The sequence below is a fragment of the Canis aureus genome, chromosome 21, assembly GCF_053574225.1.
Source record: "Canis aureus isolate CA01 chromosome 21, VMU_Caureus_v.1.0, whole genome shotgun sequence".
In the NCBI taxonomy this organism is placed as follows: Eukaryota; Metazoa; Chordata; class Mammalia; order Carnivora; family Canidae; genus Canis; species Canis aureus.
Genome location: NC_135631.1, coordinates 34,762,997 through 34,784,419, shown reverse-complemented (window position 1 = coordinate 34,784,419; position 21,423 = coordinate 34,762,997). Strand labels below are relative to the sequence as shown.

At 38.0% G+C, this 21,423-nt stretch overlaps 1 long non-coding RNA gene across 1 annotated transcript; it reads right to left on the bottom strand.

Moving 5' to 3' along the window:
* Positions 1-354: 354 nt before the first annotated feature.
* Positions 355-8,680, bottom strand: LOC144293465 (uncharacterized). The gene is made up of 3 exons (XR_013360692.1): positions 8,564-8,680; positions 5,010-5,140; positions 355-1,417 (listed from the first exon to the last, which is right to left on the bottom strand). It is a non-coding gene; the product is annotated as an uncharacterized LOC144293465 (long non-coding RNA).
* Between the last annotated feature and the right edge of the window lie 12,743 nt (positions 8,681-21,423).

Genomic DNA, 21,423 nt, shown 5'->3' with positions numbered 1-21,423 from the left:
CTAGAAATATGACACAGAAGTTGAACAGCCCGCTTGCTCTTTGTGAAGAAGGGCATTTTAAAAAATTATACCTTACTACTCTCATCTAGGGAATGGGACTAGCAGATTTGGGCATGAGTGACAAGGAACTTTTGCTTTTTAAATTGCGAATATCTGAATTTTTGTAAAATTATTGGCAACAGATATTTTACTGTTCTTGTGTTTTTTTAAATATACAAATAGCAAAACAAAAATAACTAATTAAATTAACATACCTGGACTAGAAAGTTACATTTATCAAAGTACACAGAGGAAGCAGTTACAAACTCTCTATCTAAAAAACAAACAACAAAAATCACCTTTATTCTTCCTGAAATAATGTTGACCTTCATCTGCATGTATTTAAGTTTGTTTTTGGCATGATCTTGATACTTCAGGGCTTTTAAAATAACATACTTAACATACATTTTCACAATATATTTGATTATATACAGAGTGTATTCAAGGAGCTCTGATTTTGCATTTATCTTCATGGCCATGGGGATTCTGAGTCCTGAAGCCAGATTCAAATCCCCATTCCATAACTGACCATCTAGGTGTCTTTGGCAAATTATTCATTAAAATCACAATTATAAATCAGTGTACTGCATCATAGGGAGGTTGTGAGGCTGAACAAGTGTAAAGCACGTATCCCGGTGTCTAGCAGATAGTAAGCACCCACTGAACGTCAGATAAGATACTGCTACTGTTGTGGCTGCTGCCGCCCTTCGTATAGGACAGGGATCCATTTGGGATTGGTGGCTCAGCAACCCATTTCCCCTCATTTACGAGAACACGGATCCCTTTTAGGGAATTGCCACTCCTCACTTTGTCATAGCCTCAGACAGATTGGTAGTTAGGATGCCTCCTCTCCCACCAGGGAAGCCCTGAGGTCCCTGCAGGCTCCTTCTGCTGCCCCATACAGCAGCCACAGGCTTGTGCATCACCCAAGCTCAGCCAACACTCTCTTGGGTGTTGACATCCTGAATATCTTGCAGATTTGGAGATGTGTTTAAAAATGTCTGATATCCTTTTTGCTTTTTTAGGGGCGGCTCTTTACGTTCTCCTCCCTGAAGGTGGACTCTCCCTCCTTCCTCCTGCACTCTGGCCTGGGGGTAGGGGTGAGGAGGAGAGAAGACTAAGATTCCTTTTCAAAGAGCTTCATTTTCTCCTGAGAAACTGTATCTCTAAGTGATTTGTAGTCTTACCGGATTATTAAATTTCATTCTCATTTCAGTGCAATATTCTCTCTCCCCTCAAATTATTTTGCTGAACCATATGAATCTTGACCTGCCAAGGCCCACTAGCCATTGACATGGTGGGAAGAGGTGGGGGGGACTCCGATGGCAGCAGAAGGACAGCAGCTGCAGCTCCTCAGGTGACCGGCACAGGTAAATCCCTGTTAGGAGAAGCAAGGGCGACAGAAAAGTTGGGCCAATTCGTTAGGATCATGCCTGGGAGAAACTGTCAAATTCTTTCTGTGATGGAGACACAAGTCACCTTGTCCTAGGAACAGACCCCAGGATGGCAGGGAAGTGGCCTCTTGAAGAGCTATTGCCCATGAAAGACTGTCACACTGTTCCAGCTGCTGAGACTCAAAGAAGCCTGGTTCCTCTTGGGTCCAAGCCTGGTTTTTCAACCTTCCCTTTGATTCTGAGAGCTCCCTCACATCTTTTCAATAAATTTCCTCAAGTTACCCAGAGGTGGTTTCTGCTGTTTGAAACTGAAGACTAACTGAATCAATGCTGCACAATGTCAGTTATGAGATAAACTCTTAAAATTTAGTGCAACAAGAAACTGTTTTCCTGGCGTTCTATTATACTTCCCATGAGATAATTTATTCTATTTCTCTCTCTGCTTAGCTGCTACAAACTTAGGGCTAGAAATAGTTCATAGCTACCCTAGCTCTTTTTAAGGTAGGGTTTTTTGGGGAAAAAGAATGCCCTCTTTTTCTCCTATTAGTACTTATTTGTCTTATTTTAATTATGTTTTACCTTATTTTAATTTTAACTACATATTTACTTCTTATCTTTAATTTTATGTTTTAATTTTTTATGCTTAATTTTAACTACAAGCTGCTTCCCTTATGCTTAGATAGATGAATAAATTTAAAATATTCACCTTTAAAAAATTAGCAACTCAAAGAGATGGTACATTTTAATTTCAGACTCTTAAAGCATTGCCCCATTTCCATCTACTCTGCTGTTCTCCTACACATAACCCCAAAAGAATCAGCTGTGGAGACATAAATTTTTGTTCAATGTATTAAATTAAGTTGCTTTTATCATATTTCTTTTAAACTTGATATTTGCATATATGTATAGGCATGAACTTTTGTGTCAGTAAGTCAGATTATCATGAAAATTTGTACAATTTTTTCCATCTGATATTTAATGTCATTGGGCTCTTTTCATTATATTTAAACTCTTCAGTGACACTCACTAATGATTAATGACCCACTGGCTCGTGCTGCCTTATAACATGAAAGTCACCGAAATGCCTTTTCCCTAGAGAGCAATTATTCTATGGAACAATATCCCTTACCTGGTGCATTGAAGTCCCCAAGGCTGGCTGTTAAACTTGCAGTTGTAATTCGTGAAAAAGTCCAGAATGCCAAGTTTTGAACTGCTGGGGATTTTATGCAGTTTCATTTTACTAGAAAACCTTGTTCCTTTTTTACCTTTGCTTGCAAAGATTTTGAATAAGTGGTAGAAATAGTAGAAACTTAAATTAGATGTTTTCTATTTAACCCAAGGACACCTGACTGGGATCTATGTACCTTTCAGCTTTTTGATTTGTGAAATTATACTACTGACATGAAAAAAAAATATGCAGAAATTCAGGTATGCGTATGTATTCAGATGCTCATTAATTTTGATACACAATTAGACAGGATGATGCAAATCAGACATCAGAGTTACATTTTAAAATAGGAAAGAATTTCCATATATAATTCTGCACGGGAATCTCCAGTCCTTAAAGTAAAGGATGTTTCCTATTCTGATACTTCCCTTGTCAGCATAAAATTCAGAATATTTGGCTCAGGATAAGTATATAAGTAAAGCCAAAATTATTAGACTTGTAAAATCTAAAGAAGTCGCCCATTTCCTTGAGATATTTGATACTGAGGGATGCCTGCTTGCTTATCCTGTCTGCTTATAAAAAACAGCAATGCATGTTCAACAAATCAGCCAGTTGGTAAAATATCCCTTTAATGTGTCTTCAACTGTTTTGATGCTATTGAACGTGCAGGTGACAGTTTTACAGCACTTCTGATAAGGTAAATACGTTATGTCCAATAAGGGTACAATGGAGGCCCAAAGCCTATGATACCGCTGAACATCATATGAATTCAGGAAATAGAGAAATCATCCTGAACTTTTCAAATCATTGAAGACGACAGACAAGGATTTTGAGCTGAGCTTCCAAGTATGGTTATAGTTTGAATAAAAGAGGAGAGATAAGAGGGAAGGAAGAGAAAATTATTCAAGACAGAGTTTGGAAGCAGAAATAAAGTGACTTGGGTAGGAAGGTGGAGGGAAAGTGGCCTCCCTCAGGCTGAGGGTTAAATGTTAGACTGTCGTAGATAACAGACAGATTAGAAAGACTCAGAATTCCAGAAGAAGTGTTTGGACTAGTTAGTGGCTGGGAATATTGAAGGGCCACTGATCTAAGGCCAGAGTGGTGGATGATGGAGTGTAGGCAAGGGAGCCTATCAGGAATTTAAGTCTAAAGTGATGAAAGCCCTGAGTATGGGGTAGCTGTGGGAATGAAGCAGGGGAGGCAAAGATGAAGGGATGATAACCCTTGGGGACAGATCATAATTAGACGATGAAGGAGCAGAATGAATAAAAGATGACTCCAACATTTCTAGTCTCATTCAGATGACTAGAAGAATAACAGTATCTGTGAGAGATACGATGCAGTTAGGACTTGATAAATTGAATGCAGTGGCAAGACAGTTCAGTGGCAACACCATAGAAGCAGTTGGAAATATGACTCAGGAGAACTGCTGAAAGATCCCATGCACATATATATACATGTATATATATCTACCTTGAGATGTGTTTCTATGACACCATGACACTTGGATGAGTGCCATAGACCATAATAAATGGGGAACTAGGAAACCTAATTTCAATTTTAATATAAGTAAAAATAAAATGCCATAGTAAGAAATTCATTTATGCAAACATAATACCTGGTGACCCCAGATAAATACCTCAGACACTTTAAATATTAGACTCCCTATCTATAAGCTGGAGTTGATAACTGTGGCTGTTTCCAGCTTAAAAGAAAGTATCTAAACTTTTCATCTGAATTATACTTTATACTTGTAAAAAAAAAAAATGCCTTCTTAGTCCATTAGCCAATAAGTAGAAAATCTTTTTTTGCATGCCTATATTTTGTATTATCTCTTAGTGATATAAAGGTATATATGTAATATATAAGCTATATTTGACAATTTCTGACTAATATGTACATTGCACATCTATCTACATTTGTTACTTATTGTCAGCTACCTCAACTGGCCAACTGTGGGGCTTACTCTCTGGTTACTATAGACTATATCATTTACCTTCCCCAACTGATGGATAACATGATCCAACCAATGCCTAACAAGCCTATTGCAACTCACCACCATCTGCCCAGCACCATTTCCTCCTGCTTCTCCCCTTGAAGAGGCCTGTGGGGAGCAGAGAAACATGGTGGCACAGACAGTGGTGTGAGGAGGGGCAAGTCTTGAGAAGAGCATGTACTGTTCCCCAAATACCATCGGGCTGAGAGCGGCCATAGCATTCCATGATTCTCCTGTTGCTGTAGAGAGGAAGTGTAATGAAGAGAAGAAAGAGGCCAAGAGTAAAGTTGAGAAGGAGAATAAATCATGGGGAAAGAAAAAGATGAAATCCTTCTCAATCTCCAGCAATTGTTCTATAGCCCCTCCTTACTTTACCACTTTAACATTTCACCCCTATTTCCTGGCCCCTCACCTCCAATACTTGAATCTGCTGTGTCTCTTCTCTCCTCTATGCGGACCCCTTGCTTTTCACAGTCCTCAGGTCCAGGGTACTGAAGGCAGTGACGTTAGTCTAGAGTTAGGGACAGTTCTCTTCATCAACTTCTATCAACATCCAGCAGGACACAAAGAGATGGAACAGTGAGAAACAGAGGGATGGATTTTGGTCCTTGGAACTGTTTGTACAATCATAACAGAGACCTTCTTCACCTTGGAGGTCACTGTTATAAAAGAAATTGATGTCACTAAAAATGTGAGGATTTTACTGTCCTTTTTCTCTCCACTATATTTGATGCACCTTCAAAAGTTTGTTTTTACCTTTTAAGCCTTGGGAATTCTATTTTATATTGTTCAGTTCATAGGGTATTTATCCCATTTTTTAAACCTCTAGGCTAGATCCATTTATTTATATTTTCTAATTTCTTGACTTTTAATTAAATATTTTAGGTCTTCTTTGTAATTCTGTATGAAAGAAAGCACCAAATTATTCTTATTTTTTTTAATTTTAGGTTATTTTTGTCCCAACTCTGCCTCAGTGGCCTTGGGCAAATCACATTGATGTCAGTCTTTTTAAGTGTATGTCATCTCTGAGATTCAGTTCTCTCAGTGTAAACTTGTGATAATAATATTTGTCTTACTAGGCTCCTGTGACCTTTAAATTAGGTAATGTACTTAGAGCATTTGGTAACTATTATTATTTAATGATAGCTTTAAAGTTGCATTTCCTATTACTCTTTTAAAAGATTTTATTTATTTATTTTGGGGGGGGGGAGAGAAAGAGAGAGAAAGAGAGAGAGCAGAGGGTGAGGGACAAGCAGACTGTACTGTAAGGACCCTGAGATCATGATCAGAGCCAAAAGGAAGAGTCAGATGCTTAACCCACTGAGCCACCCAGGCATTTCTCTCCTATTATTTTTAATGAGAGAATCACATATATTTTGCAATATGGGATGAATTCATTAGTAGAATGGGTAATGAAATTTAAAAATCAAGCCACATTCTGAATTAAACATTTTTAATTCAAAAAATCTTGATTTTTATGAAGATCCAAAAGTTGCTTTCAAATTTGAAGGTTGAATTTTGAGACAAAAGAAAGTTGGATAAAAATAGCGTTAACAGATGTCTAGAGACTCAAACAAGTAGACAAATACCTCTGTGTTCTTGAAAAATAAGGCAATGAAACCATCCTGCTGGTCCTGGTCTACTGTCAGCTTGCCTTTTTCTCTCCCAGTTGTCACCTGGTCTGCATTCAAGTAGTGTTTGAGTCCCATTATCAGGGCAGCATCAGAGGAACAGATATGTAGGTAACGCCAGGTGCCTGCTTACGCAGGTATAGTAGAAAATAACTAGATGGTCTTAACATTGTTGTGAATGAGTTTGTGAATATATTTTTAAATTTAGCTCTAATTTTGGTTGATTATTAAAATCATGAGGATTAAAAATAGAAATAGAAAATTTGAATTATACTAAAATGAATTCAATACTAGAAATACTTTGAAAGATTTACAACACTCTCTTTTCTTTCACTATATGTTAGTGCATTTGGGTGCCAAGTTCATTTTATGAATAGAGGAGTTATAAACTGCATCTGGATTCAATTGACATTTAAATAAATATTTTAATAATGGAAAAAGAGATACTCCATTGTAAGAAGTTCTGCTTCAATTTTGCCAAACTTGTGAGTTTCTGCAGGCATTTCCATATTTAATCAATAAGATGTACAAGTGTCTGTTTATTCATCTGAAAATTAGTAATGTCATTTTCCTCCATTCACATTCTGAGAGAAATAATTGTGTTTTATGTTGTAATATCTATAGTTTGCAAATATCCTACTATCAACAACCTTGAAGGAAAAAGATTAGATTGGCTCTATTCCAAAGTTTGGGACATCGAATTCTCTGGAAAAATATTTATTGATTTCAGACCTGGTCTTTACCATGTTTAGAGATAACATAGAAAGTGGAGTAAAGCCGAATTAGTCAAATATCAGTTCAGCTCTCAGGACAAATCATTTCATTTCCCTTTGCCTTGTCTATCAAATAGGGCCAGGGGTGCATGGATGGGTTAAGTTCTGATTTTTGATTTCGGCTCAGGTCACAATCTTGGGTTCATGATATCAAGTCCCATGTTGGGCTCTGCACTGGGTGTGGAGATTCTCTCTCCCTCTCTCTCTCTCGTTCTCTCCGTCTCTCTCTTTCTCTCTCCCTCTGTCTCTCTACCTCCACACTCTCTTGCACTCTCTCTGTGTAAAATAAATAATTTTTTCAAAGGGCACCTGGGTGGTACATTGTTTAACCAACTAACTCTTGGTTTTGGCTCAGGTCACAACATCAGAGTATTGAAGTAGAGCCCTGCATCGGGCTCCATGCTCAGAGTGGAGTCTGCTTGAGATTCTCTCTCCCTCGCCTTGCCCCTCCCACCTGTGTGCTCTCTCTATCAAATAAATAAATCTTTAAAAAACATAAAAATTAAAAATAAAAGAAATAGAGCTAATAGTGCCCTTCCCATTAGGTTGTTAGGATCAACGTAGCATGTGAAGATAGCACATGATCTAGGGAAACTGTTCGACACCCCTAGCATGCTTGGCATTGACCTGGAATGACTGGGAGGTTAAGGGCCTAAGCAAATGCACACACAGGACACATCCTTTCCTCCTCAGCACCAAAAGATGCAATGATGTTATTCTGAAAATCCTCTCTTTTCTTCTCATGAAACCACAATTTATAAATGTAAACCCTGCACACTAACATAACATGCAACAGATTTGAACTAATTTTCTCTTTGGACCTCCTAGACCTTATTCTACCGATCACAACTCAAACTGCAGTCCCTGAAGCCAGTGAAGCAGGGGCAAGGTGTACTCCCTACACAGCCCTGCACAGTGGGCACGATGCGTCATCCCAGCTCCCTGGCAGCTGGTTTGTAACAACCTCACTCAGGTCTCAGAAGAGTGCAGAGCCAACAGAAAGTCATCCTTTTGGGACACTTCCCAAAACATATTAGACTGAACATTAGAACAAGTTTTAAAAGGGAAAGAAATTTTAGGAGGCCCAGCTTGTGTCGCTTTGCTCTGCGGCTCTGGGCCTGTTGGCAGCTTGCCGGTAGGCACCTTACTTGCTCATGAGAGAGGCCTTCCTAGACTTTTTAAGAATAGTTTCATCTTCGAACTGGGATGAGACAATACAGGACGGAGACTTGACCCCTTCTGCAAGAAGCATTGGGTGGGGGAAGTTTAAATAATGCTGTCAGACCAGAAATACCGAAGTTAATTTAGGGAACTTAGCAAGGGATTATGGCAAAAATATATTTCCAGTGGCACAACTTTTACACTTTGCTAGTTTTGAAAGTTGGTTTTGTCATGCAGCAAAGAGCCTGGTTTCAATTTAAACACAAGAGCAATGGTCTTTTGCTTGGGGACAAGGGAAGGGAGTGATACTCTCCGCACAGTAAGCCTCATCGCAGGGATTCAGGGGTGGGGACAGACCATGAGACTTGCTTACAGTGGTCAGTGCAAGACGCTGAACTTACCCCACCAGGCTGTATGATCATGTGTCCACCAAAGCCTTGCGCTGACAACACAGGGATTGCTTGCTGATGCAGCAGGATTATTTTTAAGTATTATTTAATGGTCTTGAGTCCCTTGTTGGAAAAAAAAAAAAAAAACACAGCAAGTGAGAGAATAATTCCTCTTTTTCTTCTAAGTAAGGCAGTGTGCTCGTGGAGCCTCTGGCCAGATCACCGGGACCTGCTGCAGCGGAGCTAAGCCTGTGACACAAAGTGCTGCTTCTCAGCTGACCCCTTGGCTCCCACACAGACACCTCTGCTTGGACAAAGAAGGCAGCGAGCGTGTCCTCTAATATTCTTCCAAGCACATTCATTTCTGGAGTTCCTCACAGTCGTTTATGAAGGAAAGAAATCACGGGACAGCAAGCAGCCCTGCGGACTCTGAGGGAGGTGACCATAGCACAGGGCAGTCCCTGGGCCAGCACCGTTGACCTTTGAAAAGAAGGAAGGACTGGGTTTTGCCAGTCACGTGACTTTCTAAGAGGTTTCACAGTTTGGCAGTTCCCTAGAGGAATTGTCTGGTCTTTGTCATTGAGAAGTGTCGGAACTTTATTCGGTCAACACACCATATATCAACCTAGTTTATGGTAAACTCGGGATAGGCCAGAGTGACAACTACCAATTTATAACAAGAAATGCCATTGTGCTGCCCATCTGATCAGCTCGTCCTCCCTCTGTCCTAGATGGGCACGGAGACCCATGGGGACCCAGGCCACAACCCCAGGGAACAGCACATGATCAGAATAAAGAGCATTACCTCTACCATCGAAACTGGGCTGCATGTCTGGATCATAAGCTAAAAATACGGATTATCTAGCCATAGCCTAGGGAGTCCAAGTGGAGCATGGGAATTGCATTTTAAAAGCCCCCCAGATAATTCTGCTGCATTTGGGATCAGTGAAAGGCTTATCTGACGTGTGCTAGACTTGCTCTGGGACAATGAATGTGTTCACCCCCACATCAAACATACCCCGGCCTCTTGACTGAACAGTTCATATCCTCATCTCCTGTCCCCTGGACTCAGGTCCTGGAACACTGCCACCAAGTGCTTCTCAAAGTTTCTATGAGTATCTGTTCTTGTAACCAATATTTTGTTTATTTACATGTATAATTAACTTCATTTGATTTCGTTATAACCAGGGATCTAATCTGTTCCTCAAAGGCAGATTTCTCAGAAAATATTAATTATAGAGCACCTATATAATGTAAGATCCAATATATTTTACATACAATATATTGTATATTTTACATACATTTTCTCATTTAATCCTCACAATTGCCCTGAGAATTTGTTTCAATTTTTCTGATAAAGAAAATGAATTTCAGCTAATTTACCTGATTTTCCCAAAGTAAAAACTCATTTAAAAAATAGTGACACTGGAAATCAGCTGTATTTTGGATTACTTTCAATCCCAGTGCCGTAACCACAGGGCATATTGCCTTGTACACTGACTTTACACTTCAACTTGTGAAGGACACTATTAATTCCAAACACTGTGTATTCTCTTGCTGCTTCTATTTCTCTTCATGTATTGCCTGCCTAGAGACTTGAGATAGCTGATTGTCTAACAGCATTTGCCTGATCCAAACAAAGAAGTCAGGAATTGTATTTTTTTTTTTATTTATTTGGTCCATTTCCTGATTCTCTGCATAAGCTCAATGAGAAAATACTTGTATCAAGCTCACATTAGATCTAATGGAATATTGGGAAATATCTAACAATAAGAGATAACCTTTAAATAGGTTGTTTTTAAAATGGACATTAAATAGTAGTATATTTGGGATGTCTGGGTGGCACAGTGGGTTGAGACTCAAACTCCTGGTTTCCACTCAGGTCATGATCTCAGAGTCATGAGGTTGAGTTCTGTAACAGGCTTGGGCTCAGCTCGAGGTCAGCTTGAGATTCTCTCCATCTCCCTCCACCCCTCATGCCTATGCTCTGTCTTAAGTGAATAAATCAGTCTTTAAAATAAATAAATGGAAAAAAAATAGAATAAATAAATGAGATGCCTGGGTGGGTCAGCGGTTGAGCATCTGCCTTCAGCTCAGGGAGTGATTCCAGGGTCTGGGGATCGAGTCCCACATCCGGCTCCCTGCAAGGAGCCTGCTTCTCCCTCTGTCTGTGTCTCTGCCTCTCTGTCTCTCATGAATAAATAAAGTATTTTTTAAAAATTAAAATAACATAAGTAAGTACATAATAGTATAATTTTAGGAGGACAATATAGTCACATAGGATGGAATAGGAAATGATTAATAAATATTGAAGAAAATGTGTTCTTAATTCACCACAGCATTCTTGGAAAAATATAAATTGCTTAATCTTGAAATGTAAGAGGTCAGAGTACTCTCCTCCTTACTTTTGTATTTTCTTTTCCCCACCCATTGTGGCAAGGTAAGATTAGGGCAAGGTGTCTTGGTAACAGGGAAGGATAATACAAGCAAAAACAACACTGGCTCCCTGCATGGAGCTTGCTTCTCCCTCTGCCTATGTCTCTGTCTCTGTCTCTGTCTCTGTCTCTCTCTCTCTCTCTCTCTGTGTCTCTCCTGAATAAATAAAATCTTAAAAAAAGAAAAAAAGCCAACAACACTTACTTAGTTTTCATTAATCTCCAATTGGAAACATATGAATTATTTAAAATCTCTTCCACCAGTGGAAATTAAGGCTTTGCTACCTGCCCGCAAGGAGCATGATCTAGAGTCTCCATTGCTGCAAGGTCATTTCCCCTTAGGGTCACATCATGAACTTCAGGACTTGACAGAGAATTAGAAATAGTTGTGAGGATGGTGGGAAAAAAGACACAAGACAGTAAAAGTTTGTGGTCAAAAGACTTCAGAACATAGGCAAAAAATTTTAATTGAGCAAAAATTAACTCAGGTAATTTTTGGACATGTGTGTTTGACATTCATGAATGTTTGACAGCACGGAACAGCCCCTAGACACTCCCAACATCCTGTGTCATCTAAAATGATTGTTTTCCTTGCAAGTAGAAAACTATACCTAAATGTCTTGCTAGATGTTGAAGAGTACAAGTAAGAGACTGCTTATATCATCCACATTTTCTTCTAGAAGCTTGTCCAGCAGTGAACATGGTATCACTAAATCTCAAATCCTGCCAAGTTCTACCTTTTAATTTTGCAAAAAGCATCCATGTACTTGGCTAATGCCCAAAGGAGAAAAGTGTTTATTCTACTCCTCCCTAATTCTACACTTAATTCTTCCCAATTTGGTTGGAAATTGTTCAACTTTTATTCACTCGACAAACTTTTATTGAACAACTACTATGATCTAGACACAGTTGTATAGTGATTGATCTGCCCGGCGAGTAAAGTTTGCCACTTGATGAGCTCAGAGCAGATAACTTCCCAGGTTGTTTAGCATCTTTATATTTTAACTCCGGTCTCCCTTCTTGCTGTCAGGTCTTACAACTTTAGTCCAAAAATTAAGCATCTTGTTTACATTTTAAAACTTAGGTCAAAGTTTATCTACTCTTTTAAGCATCCCTTGACCCTTCACAACCCTCTAGAACGTCGAACATCACTTCCTTTGTTCCTTGATTAAGCTCACCTCTGTTTCTACAATGATTCCTGTGTTACATACATATCCTTTTAAATGTCCATAATGGACATATTTTATCTTTCTTGTCAATTTTTGAAAAATTATTTCTTCCCATTTTAGTCCTTGTGCTTTGGGAGGAACTGCCTCCACTGTCCTGCTTGCAGGAGAGACACACAATCCAGATCAAAGCCAATCACAATACTACATTTCCCTGGCTACACTGAGTAACTTAAAGAAAACAAATGACCTAAGTGGCAAAAACCAAATTCCACTCTGAAATTAATACGGACACTTGAAAAGAAAATGTCTTTTTTCTAAGATCACGACTGCTAAGCATCCTGTAAGCACGTGAGTAAAGACATTAGGGAGTAAAGAACAACCAAGAAGTCAAGAGAAAGAGGGCAAACCCTAAAAACACTATTCCAGCACCTAGACTTAGCTTTGGCAGAAGCCATTCAAACCCCAGATATCTCAGCTACTCTTGCTGATGCGCAGTTTTATTTGAGTTGTGTTTTCATTATTTGCAACTGAAAGAGTCCACATGAATAGGTCAAGTCTGTCTCTGTCACTCCACTGTGATGTAGAAATTGCCTCTTTCCTTTTATGACACATCTGGGAACAAAATGGGCACTAGCTTGTTCATTGATTAAAGAAGCGAAGAATGAATGAATGAAAATAAATAAATAAATGAAGTACAGCCTAGGAATACAAGAAAAACACATCCCTTGCTGGAGTCCCAGTATACCAACACTTTGATGCCATTCTACCAAAACAAACAGAAATCTCCCTGGTAAAAATGAACTATTTTCTAATGATGATATTGCATAAGCCAGCTCATAATGGGTCTCCCCCAAAAAAGAAAAATTGGTTTCCTCAAAAAAAAATGGTTTTCTCAAACAAAAATTCCTTAATGTGGCTGAGTCAGGTGGGGTGGATTTGGTAAATATCTCGGGCTAAGCATGCCCTTTATTTCCGTCCTAGTACCAAATGATACCCTCCAGGTCCTGAAGTTATTTTAAGGGGCGCGTGAGATGGTGTGTCCGTCAGTTCCCTTGGGACTGGGTTCCGTGGTCTAATCGGCCTCCCCAGTAACAGTCTCCTCCTGGACAGGAGCGGAGCTAATCCAGCGTGATGAGAGAGTGTTGGCCGGTGGCTCAACTGGCTCTACAAGTCTGCACATGTGGATTCTATTTTCGGGCCTATGATTGATTTACTTTCTGACTATGGCAAACCACTCCGTTCTCCCATATGATGCTTATCAACAAATGGTGTCTGCTTAACTCATTTATTCAGGAAAATATAACCGCATTTCAAAAATTGGGAATTATTTCCCATGAACAATCTTTGCTTTTCTTACCACCAGGTTGTTCTGCGTGTGTGATTTACTACCTGGTCAAAATAAAGTTACTTTGGGGCAGTTACTTAAAATTTTGGAAATTTATTATTTCCTCCTATAAAGATATTGACCTCTTTTGATAATTCGATATTTCTCTCATCTCAATTCTTCTGTTATTTATGATCTCTATGGTAAAAATACCTTTTGAGTATTTAGCGTTTCTAGAAGTTCTCCAGTTAGTTCTCCACAGATTGTAAACTACTCAGACAGGGAGGGATGAGTACTGAACAAGCACTTGTCGATTTGACTTATTGACTTTGGAGCTTGATGCAAGAATTATCAGTTTCACATATTCATAAATAGTGATATGTGTGTGTGTGTGTGTGTGTGTGTGTGTGTGTGTGTGATTTACAAATGCAAACTACTAGAAGGAAAAGGGACTTATTTGGGATTTATTTTTTGATGTTACAAGTTTGAGCCCCCTGTGTTGGAAAGAAGTGCCACAGGCTGTGAAAAACACTTAGGGCTCCTGAATTATCACTACACCTTAAAGCCCAGAGGCAGGACAGATGACCATAAGAGATACTTTAGAAGTGATCCTCTTATTGGAAAACTGATAGTGGGTTATGGGAGAAATTATATAACACCCTATCATGCATTCAAAGTTTTCTTTCATTTTTTAAATCTGCATTACTGTATAGGGATTTATGGTCAGAGTGATGCGGAGTTACATTCTTGTCTCTGTGTTATGGAACACACTCAGTGAGATTACATCATGTCAGTCCCTTCAAGAATTGATAAAGAAAAGCTACTTGGTCATTGTCTGAGCCTGACACTTTGCAAAGAGTATTTTTTTTAAGGATTTTATTTATTGATTCATGAAAGACACAGACAGAGAAAGGCAAAGACACAGGCAGAGGAAGAAGCAGGCTCCATGCAGGGAGCCTGACGCGGAACTCGAACCGGGGACTACAGGATCCTGGGCGGAAGGCGGCGCTAAACTACTGAGCTACCCACGGATCCCCTGCAAAGAGTATTAACTCGTGATTCTGTGGCCATTTTTTTTCCCATGGTGAATAAATGGAACATTTATTTGTTATTTTGGGTTTTGTGAAGGTTTTAGCTTTTTTATGTCTATTGATTTTTTAATAGAAAATGTATGTTTTCTAGGTTTTTGCATTTACTTACCTATACCTTTGCAAAAAAAACTTTAAATTGCCTATGTTTGTACTGTCACTTTTGTTTTCTACAATTGTTTAATTTTATTTCTTTATTGTAAATTGATCTAAAAAGTGGCTTTTCACTTTATTCCTTCTTTTTCACCAATTTATGGCTATTTAGTTTTATTTGCACCCTTCCTTATTCTTTTCTTGGGTTTCTTTTGTGGTCTGTGTCTTGTTCTATTAAACAATTTTATCTTGTATGTTTATTTTGTATCAAATTAAGTAGGATTAATGTATAAGGCTCTGAATTTTTCATCTGAGTCCAAGTTTAGCTCTACCTCATATATTATAAGTAATGGTTTCATTTTTGATATTTTCTATTCCAAATATTAAATATATTTACATACATACATATTTACCCACACATATGTGTAAATATGTGTGTGTGTGTTTGTGCTGGATACTCTTTTATTGCATTGGTGTTATTTATTCTATATCACATTTTGCAATGTATCTAAAATATACTACTTATTTAAATATTCTTTAAAAAATTTCTAAAAGAAAAAGTTTTGTTCCAGTGCCATGGTGTTTATTTACACATATATTTGGATGAATCTTAATTACTACATACATCTATATCTTTTTGTTTGTCTACTTGATTTATCTTGGGATACAAGATTTCTTGAGTTACTCTCTTAATTCTACTGAGTTTCTCTAGACTTATCTTTGAGAATCTGTCATTCTTGTTTTATATATTTGATTGTTTGCTGCTTACTACCTAATGATTCACTTTTTATTTCAGGAACATTTGTTTTCTATAAGCTTAGAATTAGTTCTGCACCCAAAGAAAAACATCTTTTTTCTAACCACCTTAGAAACATTGTCTTCTTATGACATGATTTTAGGCTTTAAATATGCATATTTTATTATTTCCTAATAGTGCCTTCTTTGTTAATTCCATAATGATATGGTTTTGATTTTCAATTTGTTTCTTTCGTTCACAGTCTCTAATTTTCAAATTACTCCATTGTTTCATTATCTCATCCTTGACTTCTTTTGATACATTTTTTGTTTCACTGGTTTCATGTTTCTTAATGTACTTCTTCTGGATTTCAAAGTACTCTTTAAGGAAACATTTTTCAGTACCTTGTATAAATTCTCTAAGAAGTGTATTTAATCTTATATTGCATTTTATGTTCTTAAAATTTTTGTGGCATCACTTTTAATAGCGGTGAGCAGCTTTCCATCTTTCTCATATTTAACATGGGTAGTTGTGTCTCAATATTTTTCTTTAGATTAGATATGGTTTATATGAGTACCCTATGATTCTTTTACTTCCATCTAAAACTTCTTAGTGTTCATCTCAGACTGTCACATAGTTGAGGGCCGATTATGGCTGGTTTGTGTCTTGTGTGTATTTGAGTGCTCTTATTTTATTTTTTTTTTAAGATTTTATTTATTTATTCATGACAGACAGAGAGAGAGAGAGAGAGGCAGAGACACAGGCAGAGGGAGAAGCAGGCTCCCTGCAGGGAGCCCGATGTGGGACTCGATCCCAGGACTCCAGCATCATGACCTGAGCCAAAGGCAGACGCTCAACTGCTGAGCCACCCAGGTGTCCCATGAGTGCTCTTATTTTAGAAGGTAGACATGGGTTCATCAAGAGACTGTGTGTTGACATGCTGGTGGATTTGGTCTCTGATTTTTTTTTTTTTTTTTTGTCAAAGGCTTTATACTGCTTAGAGGTCTTTTTTAATCTAATAGAAGATGCATTTGAATTTAATATCAAAGTCAAATCATGAAGGCTTCATCTTTCATGGACTCATTTGGAGGGGTTGAGTTCCTCCCCTTTGCCAACCTTTCCCCAGAGCAACCCATCTCCTTTTCTCACCAGAGGGGACAAAAAGAGACAAACTTTGTAGACTCTACATAGAACTTTCTTTGAGGCCTTTCCCTTCGGTACTTATACAAACTCGGAGATTCTTGTGTAACACCTTCTCCTTTGTGTTTCTGGCAATCCCATCTTTACTATGTCGGCCACTATCATTCTATGCTGTCTCTCCTTCCTATCCTCAGTAGAAATCTGGGAGAGGACAAACTCACCTACCTTTCATGGATAATTCTTAAGATGATGATGATGACATTTGCCTTCTCTTCTTTTTAGTTATCTGTCCGCAGATAATATTAATTACTCTGGAAATGAGGTTTGCCAAATTATTTAACCCGAAGTAATCCCATTTTCCACAGCTCAATCAAAATTCTGGGAGGTAAAACTTCCAAAACGAATTCTTCATATCCACAATGATAAACCCATCAAAATACTCATTTTCTTCTGAAAATATTCATTTTGTTTTCTTAGTTCTGTTGATTACGAGACATGCAAGTCCTATAAAAATTTTTCAGATTTTTCTATGATTTCTTCAAGACTAAAGGCAAAGCTGTTTTTTTAGCTTTGCCACACTAATTTGTCCTGGTCAAGCCAAAATATCATTTTAGTTCATGTGGTATTTAATTGTGAACAGCAATGGCTGGAGAATTTTAAGGGTCACTAGGTCCAGATGTTTGGTCATTAGTCACCACCATATAACCCACCTTCAATATAATAAATATGGATAAAATAAGGAAACACTTCAACCGTCAACAAGATTAGTGTTCAAGACTAATAGGAGCCTGATTTCTGCTTTTTAACTTTGTTAACATTTAACCCTTTGAGGGCAGAGGATTTCACTTGAAGTAAATCTCTCCTCACACACTCTGCTCTTATTTTCTGAAGTTTATATACCTTCATTAATGGCACGTCCATTCACCAAAGAAGTGCAGGCATGCTTTTAAGTATTTTAATACTTAACATCACACTTCATATCTTTTTCTTAACAACATATTGGAATGTTTAAGAAGGTGGTTTTGTTGGACAGTCAGGTAATTGTCTGATAAAGTGACCTATGTCTGTGGCTATGGAGCAGCCTATTTAAAAGAATTTATTGGTCATATTGGGCTGATCTGTGCTCCCCCATACAATAAAAATTCCTTTAAAACCTTCTTTGTGTGTTTATTTTTTTGGTAATTATATAGAATGAAAAGTAAATATCCTAAAATCTTTTATCTCTACCATAGTGTTTCTCACCTGGTACAATGGAAATAAAACCTGCAACCATATGTTGCAGACGTTGGAATCCCCCTACACCAGAAGCCGTCTCTCTGGGTTCCTCTGTAGAAAATTGGGGATGATGATAATACTAACCAGGTAGAGTTATTGTCTGGGTTTATTTATTTACTTTTAAAGATTTTATTTATTCATTCATGAGAGACACAGAGAGAGAAGCTGAGACACAGGCAGAGGGAGCAGCAGGCTCCATGCAGGGAGCCCGACGTGGGACTCTATCCTGGGACCCTGGGATCACGACCTGCGCCAAAGGCAGATGCTCAACCACTGAGCCATCCAGGCACCCCTGTTGTCTGGATGTAATGAGATTATATAAGTGTACAATTTATGCTAATTTTCATTTATTATTTGCAGAGAAATACAACATATACCTATGCTTGCAAATCAAATAATGTACTTGAAAACAGTGGATAAGATTAGTGACTACAAAGTACATAGTACTCAGTTTGGATCCTTTTGCTGGTATTTTGCTGGTAATACCTATGATGTCTATTATTTTACATCTAACCCTTTATGAAAATTCTTAAGTTTTAGTATTAGATGAAGTATCTCTTTGACTCTGTACTTGGAAAACTTTCATTCTGTCAAAACAGTCCTCATTCAGTACTATTAATAAGTATTTTTTTAAGATTTTATTTATTTATTCATGAGAGACACAAAGAGAGAGAGAGGCAGAGACACAGGCAGAGGGAGAAGCAGGCTCCATGCAGGGAGCCCGACGTGGGACTGTAAAAAGCCAAATATTTGTAAGCACCTATATAATAATTGATTATTCAATAATTGATTGAAAACTCAATCAGCTTTTGGTTTTATTTAAATACTAATCAAAATTATGTGGTCACCTATCTATATTTGTCAAGAAAGTTTTGCAAGACCATTTGCCAATCAAAATATATAAAATGGTCACATTTAGTATGTATGTATAACACATACCTAAGTAAGTATATATTGTTCGCACCAGAATATACATGTATGCACATAAATATGCAAATTAACATTCATTTGCTCTTATAAATCTGGAGACAAAAGTTCCAAAGCTTGCATCTATTCCTATTGAATCTGGGAACATTGTCACAATTCATATTATGTGCCACTATATGAGGCTAGGAGAAAATATCTAGTTTCTTTTTCAAATGTCAACCAAGCACTTTATAGATTTTTTTTTTTCTCCATTGCCTCCTGTAACCCTTTTGGTTAAATTAGTACAGCTGTCTGAAAAATCAGATTTAAAGCCTTCAAATGTTTCCTTGGTCTTAGAACAGATGCCTCAGGAGACTTTCTATCAGAAAGGTACATTGGATTAGCACAGCCTGTTTTCCTACCACATTCTTTAAACAAAACTGACAGCCCCCAAATAAGGAGGACAATTTATTGTCAGGACATGTGCGGAATTTAAAAAGAGGGCATATTTTCACTCTACAAAAAATACATTATTTTGGAAACAATTTCATACAATTTTGGTGAACTATGGGAGGTCAAGTAAAATACTTAAAACTGGCAGGCTTCCATCAACGAAATGGATGCTTGCAAAGCAAAAAGAGGTTTAATGGCAAAGAAAATTAGTGTTTTCAGCTTAGAAGAGCTATCAGTACAGGCACAATCCTGTGCTAAAGATACTTGACATGTAACAGCAATCTTGAGTGCACACGCTGCAATCTGGTTCTATTGGAAGACACACTTCGATAGAAGCTGTTTGTGTTGATTACACAGAAATGAGGCCGTGTGAGATCTGAGACGGGATCTGCAACCCCTCCAGAGAACAATGGGTTTAACTGTGAACACAGCACCTGCTGCTTTCCACCAAGTGAGACTTAGGGATTTGTTTTTTGTTTTAGTTTTTGGGTGTTTTTGTTTTTTCCGTTTGTTTGTTCGTGTGGGGGGTTTTGCTTTTAACTCTGACCTGAGAAACTCTGTAAACTTTGTATAATACCTCAGAATTGGGAAACACAACTCTCAGATGACAAGTAAAGGTGTGTCACCAATTACAGAGAGGTCACTCATAAAAAATAAGTAGGAAACATAAGCAAAATAAAAAATAAGTAGGAAACATAAGCAAAATAAAAAGAATTTTCTTGCACTCTTCCAATTAGGTGAGGGGGGAATGTGACTGAGTACAAACTTGGGTTTGGAAGATCTACAAAGATCTTCCTATTTGGCAAAGAAATTTTCCTTTGTGAAACAATAGCTTTTGTATACTGAATTTTAGATTCTGATTTAGTTTATGCAGATGCCAATCGTACTAATGGTCTTATTCAAACGCTGAAACACATTCCTCCAGATGAAGATCAAGAATCCCCACACAAACAAATGTGCGTGCATTTTCACTTCATTATTTTACTAACAAAATACTCATTATACATGTAAGGCAAAAAATGCATCTAATTGTGACTTGGTGTACAAATCTAAATTTTTTTTATTATAGAGCTATACTGAATAGTCTTCTTTTTAAAATTTTTTTTAAAGATTTTATTTACTCATGAGAGACACAGAGAGAGGCAGAGACACAGGCAGAGGGAGAAGCAGGCTCCTCATAGGGAGCCCGATGTGGGACTCGATCCCAGGACCCCGGGATCACGCCCTGGGCCGAAGGCCAACACTCAACCACCAAGCCACCCAGCTGCCCCTAGAATAGTCTTCTTTAAGGCAAAAAAGGCTACACTTTCAACAACAGCAAACAAACAAACAAATAAATAAGAAGAGACAAAATATTTGTTGAGTATTTTCTATGGGGCAGTTGGCTTCTGACTTCTGATATAGCATGTAAAGAGCTTGGAAATCATCACTCCCATCCAGACATGAAAAATGCCAAATAAGCTGAAAGTCAATAGTTTTGTTATATACCAAAGAATTCAGGTCACAGGTCTAGCTGCTACCCTAAAAACTGAGAGATGGAGAGTCAGACACAGAGAATCCCTTTTTAATCTGAAGCAGAAGCACAGGAGCAGGACCCTACAACTGGACCCAGTATCAGTATCAAGATTTTAAACTATAATTGATGACTTTCTGGAGGCACAGTAAGAGTTAAAAACTCAGATGTGACCCATTCCTGAGGGTGAGGGGTATGGGGATTAATCATAATCACTTTTATGATTTTTACTTCCAGTTGCCTTAACAAATCTAATTGTGAAGATTTAGTTTTTTATAATTATAGTTTGAGATTTTTTTTAAAAAGATTTGATTTCTTTATGTGAGAAATAGAGGGAAAGAGAGAGCAGGAACAGTGTGAGGGGCAGAGGGAGAAGCAGACTCCCTGTTGAGCAGGGAACCTGATGTGGGGCTGGATCCCAGGACTCTGGGATCATGACCTGAGCCAAAGCCAGATGCTTAACCGACTGAGCCACCCGGGTGCCCCTACTTGTGAAGATTATTTTTTAATTACTTCATGTTTCCAACAGAGGGAGGGGGAAAGTAACCATTTTGAAATATGTCCAGAGCTCTCTGTTTTCAACCAGGTCCAGCCCCAAGGAAATTATTTTACCACAGCCTAACTGACTAGGGTTTCACCAGAGTCTACCCAAACTTGGAAAAGGAAATACCCAACCCAAACCTCTGCTGGTTTTTGATATTGGGAAGGGAAATACCCAACTTGGACACTAAAAGAATGAG